Source organism: Dromaius novaehollandiae, chromosome W, assembly GCF_036370855.1.
Source record: "Dromaius novaehollandiae isolate bDroNov1 chromosome W, bDroNov1.hap1, whole genome shotgun sequence".
Lineage (NCBI taxonomy): Eukaryota > Metazoa > Chordata > Aves > Casuariiformes > Dromaiidae > Dromaius > Dromaius novaehollandiae.
In genome coordinates this window covers 50,295,140-50,308,333 of record NC_088130.1, presented here as the reverse complement: position 1 = coordinate 50,308,333, position 13,194 = coordinate 50,295,140, and the positions used below count along the sequence as shown (strand labels likewise).

The window sequence follows — 13,194 nt, the reverse complement described above, 5'->3', positions numbered from 1 at the left end:
TACCAGCGTGCGCAGCGGCAGGTGACTTCCTGCTCAGCCCAACCACTGCTCCCTGGGCAGCAATGTGCCCATTAGCAGGTCGTTTTGTGGTGAATGGCTCCACAGCCGGGAGATGTCTATGGTGTGGGTCTGCTGTGTCACTTCTCCTTTGTCTGGACTTGTCAATCCCGGGGTGGTTAGAGGATGTGCCTCCAGGCTACAGTGTGGTGGCCTTGGCCGTGATGCACCTGGAGTTTGTGAACTCTTGGGGAGCGCCCCAGAGCAAACGCCTCTTCTATGGGCTGCACCGTCCGGTGTCCTACACTTGCCTGTGTGGTGTGTGCCAAATGGCTAAATCTAATGTTGTTACACCAGTTTTATGCCAGATCAAAATCTGGCCCTTGGCATTTTCAAAAAACATGTGCATATTTATACAGGCTCAAAAAAATTACAGTTATCTTTATAGCATGAGTCATAGTCTGCAATTTGATAAAGAACAAAATATGTTGTAATTTAGCCACCCTGAAACATTTGCCATCTTTATTGCATTTTTTTCACAGTTTAAAGAAGTGCTATAATTAATGATATCTGAGCCTTAATCACTATTATTTGAGAACAGTATGTGCATAATTGTCAGAATCTACAGCCTAAATTAATTTACAGAGTAAAAGTAGTCTTAGTCTTTTGCTGCTGTAAATGAACATTTTATAAACAGTGTTCATTACATTTAGACTTCAGTTAGTAACAAAACATACTGTCATTTTTAAATCTCATGTTGGTAGTGTAACTCTGGTATACAGTGGGTGCTGGTAACAAGTCAACACTTGTCAGTTGTTACCATATGGTAGGATCTTAGATAACACAGTTATTTCCTGTTCGGTCTAGGATACCATTGTGTGGGAACTGCCCATTACTGTTGACTTTTAATGCCAGTCATTCCAACCATTTTTTATTCTAGTATTTGAGATGCCAATTATAGGTTGGGTTCTGTTGAAGATTCCCTGATTCTATTTCTGGCTTTTCCATTAACTCAAGGACAAGGAAGTTGGTGAATTTTTCTGTCCTTCATTATTTCTAACTTTTAAATAGGTTTAGTAGTTAGAACCAGTCAGTAATTTTTTGCCAAACTTTTATTTGTCTAGAAATACTGTTCTTGCATGCCAAAAACTTTTCACAGGTATGACCACTTTTTGTTTCCCAAAACTTTTACCAGAAAAAGAAACAACTTTTGCCAAAACTTTTATCAGAAAAAAACATTTCTCCTCCAAAATGGAATTTCTGATGGAGAAATAAGCCTTGCATTTCGGGTGCTCCTGTCTGCTTTAATATTCGGTTACTTACATAAAGTGTAAATGCTGAAAAGAAGAGACACAAAAAGCACAAACTTTTATATAGGTTTACTGCATTCTTTATGAGTTCATCAAACATAAGCTAGAGAGAGTTATTTTGTGTGTGTGTGAATGTGTGTGTGTATATATGAGTGTGAGAAATTCTGAAAGCTCTTGGTTTCACCAAAGGCAAAAAGAGAGATACCAAAAAGTTGGCAAGTTTGACACAGTGAGAAGACCATTTGCTTTCACCTATCTTAAATATGTATTTTGAGAGGTAATTAATAAATGATTTTCTGATGAGATGTGTTTGAGGTGCCAAGGGCATGACTACTTCTTGCACTATTATTACTTCTACTACAGTAAACTACAGTTTTCAGTATTAAAATGTTAAATACGATTTCAGAAACAGTAATAGCATCATTTGTCACCGTGCTTCTCTGCTCATGGGTGCAGCCTGAAGCAAAAACTGTTCCCCCTTGCACATAAATCCACATCCCCTGTGGATTTAAAAGTCAGTGCCTAATAGGAAGCCAAACACTTTGCAAGGCCAATGAGAATTACACTCTTCATCATCAAAAATCTATCCAGTTTCTTGTGCCACTTGTGTCATTGATAATATTTTACTGAATTTCTCAGTCAGTGAAACAATCTTTTGGAAAGAAGTCTGTCTGAAGGGCTCATAGGCACAGGCTAACCTATGAAATGGCTTTTAAGTCATGAAGCACTTGTCTAATCATAAGCTGGATAACATTTTTTTATAATTAATAACTTTGGTGTTTCTGGAAGTGCCTCAAATTTTGTGTATCCAAATGTAGGATCTGATGACAAACTGAAGATGAATCTTTGTGTGATTCTCAAAGATGAAGTGATAGATGTCATGGGATTGATACAGTCAAGCTGGATGGGCTGGCCAGGATGTTAGGAACGTGTAGGAGATTCACATTCCTTCCACATTATGGAACCTAGCTGGAAGGGCGTTCACGCTAATCTCCATGCCATGGTAGTTGGAGGGTGGGGTGCTGGCTCATAAATGTTTTTCATCTAGACATGAATGGACACAGCTCATGCTGAGAATAGAGCTGATCAGGAATTTTTATCTGAATGTTTAATCGACAGTAAAATGAACTTCTTTTGAAACTGAAGGTTTCTACAGTAAAATACTGATTTCCCTGAAAGATTTAGTTTTCTATTTAAAAATAAAAATTCAATTTTGAGTTGGTTTGACCTGATCAGGAATATTTGAGGTTTTGAATGGACTGAAGATATTTTCTGGTATTCAATTTAAAAAAAACCCCGTGTTTCCGATTCTCTCCCAGAGGCTCCCATTCTCTCCCAGGGTAGAGATAATTCCATAATACAAAGCAGTCTTAACTGTGCAGTATATGGTATGACTCCCTGGATCTGCTGAGTAAGGAAAACCATAAGAAAGATGGAGACACTGCCATGAACAAATGATGTTGAATTGGCTTGAACAGTTCAGTAATCTGAAAACTAGGAAAGACAGATTACATAACTGGATTAAAGATGGAGTAATGTGCCAATACTGTCAAAACCTATTTTGCAGAGTTTCTATTTTGCCAAAGTTCTTAGGATTTTGTAAACATTTGTCCTGCTACAAAGCCAAATGTTAGAATGCTGATATGGATAGACTGATTTTAAAAAAAGAAGTAGTCAACAGATTAGAAGTGCCACCGTAATTAATAAGTTTGCTTTGTATTATGCTGATGCAAGAGCCACTCCCTTGGGTGCTTTACAGCTGAATGTTCAAGTGTCTTCAATTACAGTTAATGGCCTAGGGCTCTCTGGCTCCCCTCTGCAACCCTGGTGCTTGAGCACAGACATGAGGTAGCTGCTTACGTGAATATACTTTGGGAAGAATATCACTCTGACTAACCTTGAAGGCAGAATTGTTTCCATGGTATTTCTGCAGAATTTGCCGTTCAGCAGGAAAGCTCTGAGTGTTGGTCCTGGAAGCTGGTATTGGACGGTATACCCGGACAACAACCCAGCCCTTTCTCCATAGACTTTCCATGGCCCCGTGTGCCAGCCACATTGCTTTGGGGCATTTTTTGCCCAGCTACCCTTTGAGTAACAACAGTGTGGTTAGTATCTGCATACTTACTTCTCTTAGCTTTCTCTTAGCTTTGTGTTCGCATGGTGGTGGTGGGGTGTTCTCTCCTTGGTGTTCAATGTCTTCTGTGGTTTCTGTCATGCACGTGAAACAAAGTTTACTGACAGCCAATAGTGAGAGTGCTGCACTGGAAATATTTAAACAAGTGCTTATTTACATGCTGTGAATGCAGCATCCCTATTAAATCACAGGGGGAGGGGCAGAGCTCTTCTGGGTCACTTTAGGTAATTGCAGCAATTTAGTTAAAATGGCTTAACAACTATTCTTGCTGTTCTATGGAAATCTTTCTGTCCACTTCCACATCCACATGTCTGAGTGGGGAAAAAAAAAAACAGTTTCATTCTGATTCAGAATAATTTACACATCACTTTGCCTATCCGCACCTGGATAATAAAACTGGGCTTCAGAGTGAAATGCAAGTAGGGGGTTGTTGGAAATGAAGCCATTCAGCAACAAAAAGTGGAATATGAGATTATTCTTCTAGAATCTTGTAGCACATAGAAACAGGCAGAATGAAAAAATAAGTACTTATATATGCCTTTACCAATGGAGTTTTTTTCAGTATTGGCATGTGTTTTTTTCCTCTTGCAAACAAAACCCGTCAAAGAAGAAAAGCAACAACAAACAGAATAGAATTAATTTCCCTCTAATGAGTGCTTTATTGGTTACTGAGTGTTTAGATAGTTATGAGAATGTACAATACAACAACAAAAGTAGAATTACCTTGCCTTTATATCAAGAAAAAAAAATTTGCTGGGAACAATGGGTTAGTGTTGCAACAAACACTCGGAGAGAAATTGCCGGTAACACTAAAATGGAAGCAGTGAAGATGACAGATAATTGCAGATGTAGGAGGCAAGTGACAGGCTAAGAGGAACTCTGTCTGCTTTCCGAGTGTGAAAGAGCTGTCTTGGGTTAGGCCATGCTAGGGCTGTGTCAGCATACAGTGGTTTAGAGTAATTTCTCCAAGGATGCTTTGCATTGTTGTCACCAGCATTGCAGCAGAGGGATTTTGGATGTGTTTGACACTGGCTTAATTCAGCCTTTACTTGTGCATGGTGAGGCTGATACAGGAAGATTATGAATATTAATCTCTGCTCTGAGTCTGACCACAAAGCCCCAGAGGTTCAGTTTTTATTCCAAAAAGACTAGCTTAGCAACATAACTGACCTTGTTAGAAAACTTGTTGACCAGTAGTATTTACGTTGCTAACAACAAACATCTGAGGAATTGATCCCTGGCCTCCATTTAAGTGGTAAGGATGGCTGCTTGTATTGCTCAGGGCTCCCTCTGCCTTCTACAGATTGACAAAACTGCCTAATGATTGGTTTGAGTCTTTTATGAGATCTAAGGTATCATTATTAATGTTTTGTGTTTAGGTTTTTTTTTTTTTTTTTTTTTTTTCCAGTTCAAAGTATCTGCAATACTGTAAGATCTGCATCACAGCCCACCAGAGTAGTGTTTTCATAGTAATGTGTTAAAGTTATGTTACATGTACTGGGCTGTAGGACGGTAAGATAGTGGTGCTTGGTCGCTTGGCCTTCTGGGACAGTGTTGGAAGCGGTGTGCAGAGAGCCAGACACAGCACAGGCTTATACACACTGGCGCCCTGGAGCAGAGTGTCCTCAGAACCAGGTCTCGGTTTCATCTTGGAGCGCACTAGTGGAAGATTGGGGGACAGAAACTGTGAACAAAAATAAGAGAGAATCTGTTTGACTTTGTCTCATTGTCTATTCTCCTCTTGCTGATTTTTATCCATCTGTGACCTGCTGTCTTGCATGTGCACAGGAAGCTTGTTTAAGCTGGGTTTGTTCCATGGATGTGTGCAGGCTGGGAGGGAGGCAAATGAGAGTGTGGCATCTGTGTCCTATGCAGGGATATTTGTTCAGGTAAGATGGTGTTACCAGGTGCTTAGGGCCTGGCCTGTTCCAGCACTGGCCTGTCAGTTGTTTTTTTTTTTTTTTCCTTGCATGGCATTTGAGCGAAGGCTTGTGTTTCCCTGTGGTGACTCTCACGCTTCCAGAAGCACCAGATCTCAGTTCTAATTCAAAAGGCTTCAATCAGCAATATGAGCAGCTCCTTCCACTCCTCTGGTCAGACTTCAAGACCTGGTGCTACAGCCCATCAACAAGAAGTATTCACAGGTCTTTGAAATCAACTTCATCCAGGAGAATGATTTCACCAGTTGCCCTTCTCTCATGTAAGTCTGATACCTCCATCTTATATCAGACTTATTCGTCCCTCTTTCCTCTGTCTTCTATTCAGCTTCAGTGTGTGAGTGTGGGTACAGGACAGTTTGGTTGTGAGCCGCAGCCCTCCCTCCTTTTTGCTGTTTGGTCCATGGCACTCTGCCGTGGGCTCAGAGTCTGGCGTTATTTCATAGGTTTGGATATTAAGTGGTGAAATCTGTATGGTGTATTAAGTGGTGTGTATTTGTATGGGAGCAATACAGCAGTGCTGGTAGCTGCAACAGCGGAGTATGCAGCAAAACTGACATTTTTACCCTCAGGAGTTGCTCACAGCATCATAATTGTTATCCCAACTGCTTTTTGTGAAACACAAACTCACACTATTGTGGAAACTGGGGAGCACAAGGGAATGTTTTCCTTGGAGCCAGCTTTTGCAATGCAAAATTCCAAGGGATTCATGAGCAGTGGCAGGTAAATGGAGATGGCAGGATGTTGGCTGAGAAGCAAAGTGTTTCTTGCAATTGTTGCAGACTTTCCTGTGCAGACAAGACAAGAACCTCCCAGCTGTGCGATCCGATAGGATTTGCTTAGGCTGCTGGCTTGGTACTTGGCCTTGGTTTGTCTGGCAAGAGAGGGAAGAGTTTGAGTCTAAATGGACGCAGAGGCTGCTTCTCCCTGGGCCGCAGAGTACAAGCGGCAGGTGCAGGCCTGCCTTCCCCACGAAAGGGGACTGGGTTCCCAAGGAGCTCCAGCTCCGATGGCAAGTTGTCTTGCTCAAAAGCGTGAGGTGCTGTAAGCCTTGGTTAGAAGGCGGATGAATGTGGACTCCATGGCCCTCTGATGTAAGTGAAAAGTTCAGCAGAGGCTGTTAGGGTATTTTGTAACAACACGTTAAAAGAAGGGTAATTTGGCAACGGCTTAGGACAGGCTGCATTTTAATCTCATCTTCAACTTTTATAACTTCTGGGAAAACAAAACATACAAATTAGCTTGCTTTTCCTGAAATACCTAATAAAATTGTGGGTACTTAGCCAAAAACCAATGCCAACGTTTTCTTTGGTTTATTTTTATAACAAGGGTTGATAATGTGTTTTCTGGATTGGAGCTGCCCACTTCAGCCTCAGATACCACAGCAGAAAAGAAACCTGCAGGTAATTTTTTGAAGTGAACAAGACAGTTTGTCTGTTACAATGTTTAACCAAGCCCACTGGAGAACTAAGCTAGTATACGACCTCTGCTCTCTTTTGCATTGCTGCTGCTGTTATGTCTGAGTTTGTTCCAGCCACTGCATAGGCTAGGTTATCTGCTAGATAGTGGCTCTCACTCTGTTCGATATTATTGGTGTGGTATCATGTCATCTTTATTAGTTTATATCTGTATGATATAACGATGTTCAGTAAGGCTATAAGAGGAAGTCTTGCAAACACATCTTTTACATTTGTTGCTCTCTAATACATACAGTATTAGAAGAGAGGTAGAAAAAGTACATCTGGATGCTGACAACTAAATCTCACTTATTAGAAAATTGCTTGTAGCTTTCCAAAAGCATATTAATTTCCTGCACTTCTTGCATATCATGTAAACTCTACACGACCCTTCAGCATCCCGCAAATGCAGAACACCATGGAAAAGTACTAACCTTCTCCAGCTCATTAGCACAGGTATCTAGATGCCCATTTAGTCTTCAGTGTGACATTTCATTAATGATGCCAGAAGCATTTTATGTTTTAAGGCGTATATTTTTTCTGGTTTATTTTTTAAAGCATCCTTTATTTTCTGCTGAAGTACAGTAACTGAAACTGGAAATAACTGTTAGCAGTGCTAGAAAATAACTTGTCAAAATGTCTTTGATGCACTTCTTAGGAGTATTAAAGTTATGACTACACAGGTATTTTCAAGAATACAGAACTTATGCATACAAATACGAAGTGCAGCTAGTTTTGCTTTAGATGTTCACCAGGTATTATTCAGAGCATCAGTACTAACGTGTTTGGAAAAAGGTGTCTGTCCCTCTGTTTTCTAGCCCTAGGATTAGACTGGCTCTTGAGAGCCACACAGGGAAACCACAAATACAAGACAATGGCACAATAATGTCTTTAAAGAATATGCTGTTGTCAGCAAATGTTTAGAAGGTACAGTAGTTATGTACATCAGGCAATATACATTTCAGAAGTATTGACTCATAGAAGTCACATCCTACCTGACAGTAGAATATGCATCTGTGAAACTTAAGAGGTGAGAGTGTAAGATTTAAAAACCCTATGAAAAAATACTCCCTACTAGTTTTACTAATAGTAAAATGGCAGCTTCTGCTATTTCAGAAATGTCTCAGTCCCCTGGTATGAGGCTTTGTTAGTGCCTCTTATCCATTACTGACCGAACCTGCAGACTTGTGAAACATCAAGTTGCTGAACTGACGGGGACTTTTGAGGTAGTGTTCATTATAAGAAATGGAACAGGAAAGCATTTTAAAGCAACCCCCCCCCCCCCCCCCCAAAAAAAATTTTTTTTAAAGTGAGGATGCACCACAGAAAGGAAAACTGATATATATCACAAACTTCTAGGGCATGGCTGCATGCTCATTTTTTAGTTTAAGTACAAATTATCAAAGGCAGAAAGTGCCTTTCTAAGCCTTGGACTTTACGCATTCTAGGTCTTCCATTTCCAAGAGGAGATATGCTTACTGCAGTTTATGTAGCCATTAAAATACTTTTTTGTTGTTGTTGTTTTCTATATTAGGCACCTTTTACATTTCTAATGGTTTATTCTTTGTTGCTTATTATTAGTAAGTTGTGATTTCTGTAACGTAGACCTTAACGATTTTGCTTCTCTCTCTCTGTGTGTGTGTGCGTGAATGAGGGTGTGTGTTCGTGTCTCCGTCCGTACCCCTATAGGAACAAAGTCATTATCAATGCCAAACAAGATTTGAAACAGGTTCCCAGCTCCAAAGTTGATTCCTTGGTTGTTTGTATAGAACTTTAACCCTATCCTGTGACTTAGCCAAGTTTTAAACACAGTTTTCCAAAATTTCAAGAATGCAAAATAATATTAATTGCATTTCTGTACATTTTTGCCTGTGCTCAGTTACTGTGCTTGAGTCCTGAATATTTTGGTATTCTGTTAGCAGTTCTTTGTGACAGTTGTTTCTCAGATTATATTGTGTATTATATTTTTACCTTTTTAATGATGATGAAAGAGACTAGGGAGCTTGGGAACTGGATGGAAATTTTACTGAAACTGACCCTAAATAGTGTGTAGGAGGCAATTTACTTTGATTAACTTACACTACAGAAAGTGTGGATACATGGGTTTTGCACTGTATCACAAGGGCATGTTGGTAAAGGAGAGCTACCACGTATAATAATATTTGTATTTACAGAAAAATGTGTCTGATAATACAGAAAATGCTGAAATGCCTCTCTGCATTTAAATTTACAATACAGTGGTTATGACAGATTTTAAAAGTTTTTGTAAATTGCAACAAACCTACTTATAATGGAGTTATGGGGCCAGAACATTTCCAGAGAAATGTAGTTTTATTTAAAGAGCTATTCTGCCAAGGCCAAACTGCTTTGCTGAAATGAGCTCATTTTGGTAAGGTTTTTGAATGCTGAAGGCTGCGGATACAGAGGGAAGAAGGGCTGTGCTTTACGATTCCAGGGCATCTCATAGAAACACCCTGCTGGACCCCGGCTTTGTCCTCATACAGAGACTTGATCAGAGTCAGGGAAAGGCTCTTGTGCGTGCCACACCAGTTTTAAAACCACTATTTCATGAAAACACTCAGAGGCAGTAATGATTCTGAAATGAGGATGCCAGCTGCAAAACAGGAACATGGTTCTCCAGTTGGCTGTAGGATTACGCAAAGACAAGAATCCTATAATGAGCTTTAACTGAGCATAGCCCCCCCCCACCCCGACCATCAGTCCTAGTCACAGATCTGATATTCAGTGATACAAAGCTTCACCATGAAGGAGTTGGTTTGGTTGGGAAAGTACCGACACCTATTTGCCAAGAGAGTGATCTCTGGGATGAGTGATACATATATTTAATGATGAGCTATTCTAGTCTTTTTTGACGAGAGCTCTTTTAAACCAGGGTCTAAACAGGATTTTTGACAAAAGAAGGTTAATGAATCACTAATCTGCATTTCATCAAGTAAATTACCTTAAAAATATTTATAGTGAACTATTACCTATTATAATAATTAGTAGGAGCTGCTATAACTAAAAAAAACCCAAAAAACCCTAGATCCTGAAAAGACTCCTCCCCTGACCACTTCTGTGCTTTACTGAAGATTTATTTTAAATGGTACTAAATTTATTGCATAATCATATGATGAGGCAGTAAAGGTCTCTTTTGCTGTGTCTCATTTTAATTTTTGCTTTTGTTAGTTGCTAAAATGTTAGGGGTGTATTTAAATAGAGGTGGGACCCAGATGGAGTATTGAGATCTGCAGCTGAATTTTTAACACACGAGCATTATGTATCTTGGCATTTGGGAGGAGGAAAAAAAAGAAAAAAAACAAAACCCCTCCTCTCACACTGATATGAAACCAAAATGTTAAATCTCCTCTCCTGCCTCCAACTGCACCAACAAGTGAAAAGGTGTTAATAAGGAAGAGCATTGAGCAGAGTGACTTTTCTAGTCGAGAAAAACAGGATGTATTTATGCATCATTTCCAAATGTAGTTTTAGAGCTGGAGTAGGTAGCAAAAGGACCATATGTTTAAAAAAAGAGCTGTGAGATTCTGTGTGGCATAACGACAAGTGTGGGAAGGCATATTTATTAGGAAAAAAGTGCAAGTAAATATTCATGGAGAAGAGTGGATTGGAACAGTTTTAAAGGTTATAAAAATACTCCCTAGGCTATTTGTCTTTGTTTCGCTGCAGTCATTTTCCATTTTTTCCATTTGAAACATAAGGTGTCATTTGCTTTGCTGGGCTTGCTGACCATGCTGGATCTGGAGCAAGAGAAAGTCACCGGTAGGTAACTCCCAACACAGGTAAACCTGCCAGAAGAGAGAGGTTTTATTTTTTTGGCAGTATTCCTTCCGAGTAACTCCTGGCTGATTCACTCCTAAGCTTTATCATTTTTATTCTCACTGTTGGAGCGAAGAGGAGGATTGGCAAGGCAGCATGCTGTGATTGCAGGGTGATGAATGCAACTTTAGATTGTGTGTCATAATGCATATTGCCATCAGAGAGAGAATTAAAACTATTTTCTTGCAGAAGGTGTGAGTGAAAACCCCACCATGTTCAGTGAGGCAAACTGATACAGACTTAAGTCTTGAGCAGCATTATTAACCTGCATAAAATGCCCTTGCAGTCTTATTCTCATTGCTGAGGGAAAAGTGTCTATACCACAAAAGGGAAAAATTGGTAACTTCCTTGTCAATCTTGTCATGAAGTGGAAGAATGAACGATAGCAGGTGATGGACAGCACTGAGGGTTGGTCTGAGGGACCGGGGAGTAGCACTGGGCTAAGCAGTACAAGTTTGCATTGCAGTTATTTGTACTCTGCTGCCTTTGTACATAAATATAGAAGTATGCCTTCTGTTTCTATTCACCATCATCATTAGAATTCTAGAAGGACAAATTTTGCTACATAATTGCTGTACAGTCTTAAGATGGGTATCAAATCTATAGTCTCCAGGGTTTTAGTGCTTATTCATTGGCAAAACATCAGAACCTGAACCTAGTTAGTTAGCTACCTAGTTCAATTCAGGAGCAAATGAAATCCTATTTATAAAGAATTATATTTATGACAACAACCTACCTGGAGACAGAGATGCTCATGGCAGTGTGTGTCTTTAGCACAGCAAATTCCCAGTCCTGAATCCAAAAAAACCCAAAACATCATCACCGCCTTTTCAGGCTAAGTTTACCAAATAATAGCCTGTTTACCCAAAAATGCAGACCAAAAGTCTTTTAATGCACATTATGTGAGAAGGCAGAAGTATCAGAGGATTCTTAATGGGATCCTGACCTAATTACGATAAAATGAAAAGATTCCCTTGGGTACCTGGATCATATGTAGGTCAGGCATACTTTCACATTCCCTCAGGTCATTCTTCATGAAGGGAGAGTAGGATATGATACACAGATTTGCATTTTTGAAGCTGGTAAAATCTGAGCTCACAGAAGAGACAAACACTTTTTAATCTGTCCAAGTGAGGAGTCCTCATTTAGCTGCTGACAATTCACGATGCATCGAGCACTAAAGAACACATCTGGCTCTTTCGTAGTCATGCTGTTTATAGCTACCAGCTGTAAAACTGGCTTTTAATTAGTCAGTTGAACAGAAAAGACTGAAAACACAGCAAGAGATGAAGTAGGTGTCTGTGAGGCTACAGAATAATCATTTCTGTTCTAATTATACATAAAGGCTTGGTTAAAGTTCAGCCTTTCCTTGCAAAATGTCTAATTCCTACTTACTGCTGAAAATATTCCTGAAACTGTTTTCTTACTGTTGTTGTTCCTTCACTTAATGAAGTGTTTCTCCTGAAATATGAAAAGATTGTTTTACTTAGGTGTTTTTAAGATTCTCCATCTGATTATGGAGGTGAGTCTGAAAAGTCTGTCCCGGGTAAAGGGTTTGGTACAAGGACTAGAAAGACTCCTACCATGTTCAGTGAGTTTTGATTCTGGCCCCTTTGCCCTCGGCGCCGATGCTGCCTCTCAGGCCACTCAGAGGAGGGAGAAGGCTTGGCACTTGTCAGGTAATATTGCCAGACTCTTCTTTCAGCTACTTGGCAAACTACGTTTGTGAAGTTTGTAGAGATGTTTCAATAAAACAAAGTAGTCTTTGTCAAATAATGTAACAAACAAACATTGGCTAAGTTGACATTTTTCAGCTGTTACTGTACTTGACACATTGGGTTTTACTGTTACTTTTGAGTCTAATTAGAGGGGAACGCATAGGTAGCTTTAATGTTTTATCAGTGTTACCAACTATTTAATAGAAGTTGTGTGAGGACAGGTTTCACTGACAGCATGGAGAGCAAAAGACAATTGTATTTAGTCTACTTCTAATACTGAATATTCATGTTATAATACCAGTACCTTCTCCACACTGTTGCAACGCTTTCAGGTTCTTTACCTATCAAGGTGCCAAAGCAAAAAAACCCACAGTAACAAGAGTCAGTAGAGACTCTTTGATGCTCAGATGACAAATATATGATAGCAGATTTGGGTTTTAAGCCAACCCCTTATGACATTATTTTGCTTATCCTTTCCCTCCAGGGTATGGACAGGCTCTTCTAAAATTGTAAAAGAAGAAAATCTTACAGGTGAGATGCTTAATACAATCATATGGAACAATCAGAATAGTCTCTGATGGAGAACTAAGGTTTTGCCTGTATAATAAAGTATCTTTTGAAATTTCTTTCTTTTTTTCTTCTTTTAAGTGAAAAAAAGAACATCCCCAAATTGAAATACGATAGTTGGAGATGCTTCAGTGGTGACTCATCAGAGCTACTGTTCAGTTACAACATGTCCTTGTTCTCTCACACGCATTGGATTCCCCATCAGGGCTTCATCTTGCATAGTGCAGCAGGAGCGGG

At 39.7% G+C, this 13,194-nt stretch overlaps 1 long non-coding RNA gene across 1 annotated transcript; it reads right to left on the bottom strand.

Annotated features, from left to right (window-relative positions):
* Positions 1 to 4,071: 4,071 nt before the first annotated feature.
* Positions 4,072 to 13,052, bottom strand: LOC135324178 (uncharacterized). The gene is made up of 4 exons (XR_010385534.1): positions 12,256 to 13,052; positions 11,409 to 12,133; positions 7,270 to 7,429; positions 4,072 to 6,593 (listed from the first exon to the last, which is right to left on the bottom strand). It is a non-coding gene; the product is annotated as an uncharacterized LOC135324178 (long non-coding RNA).
* Between the last annotated feature and the right edge of the window lie 142 nt (positions 13,053 to 13,194).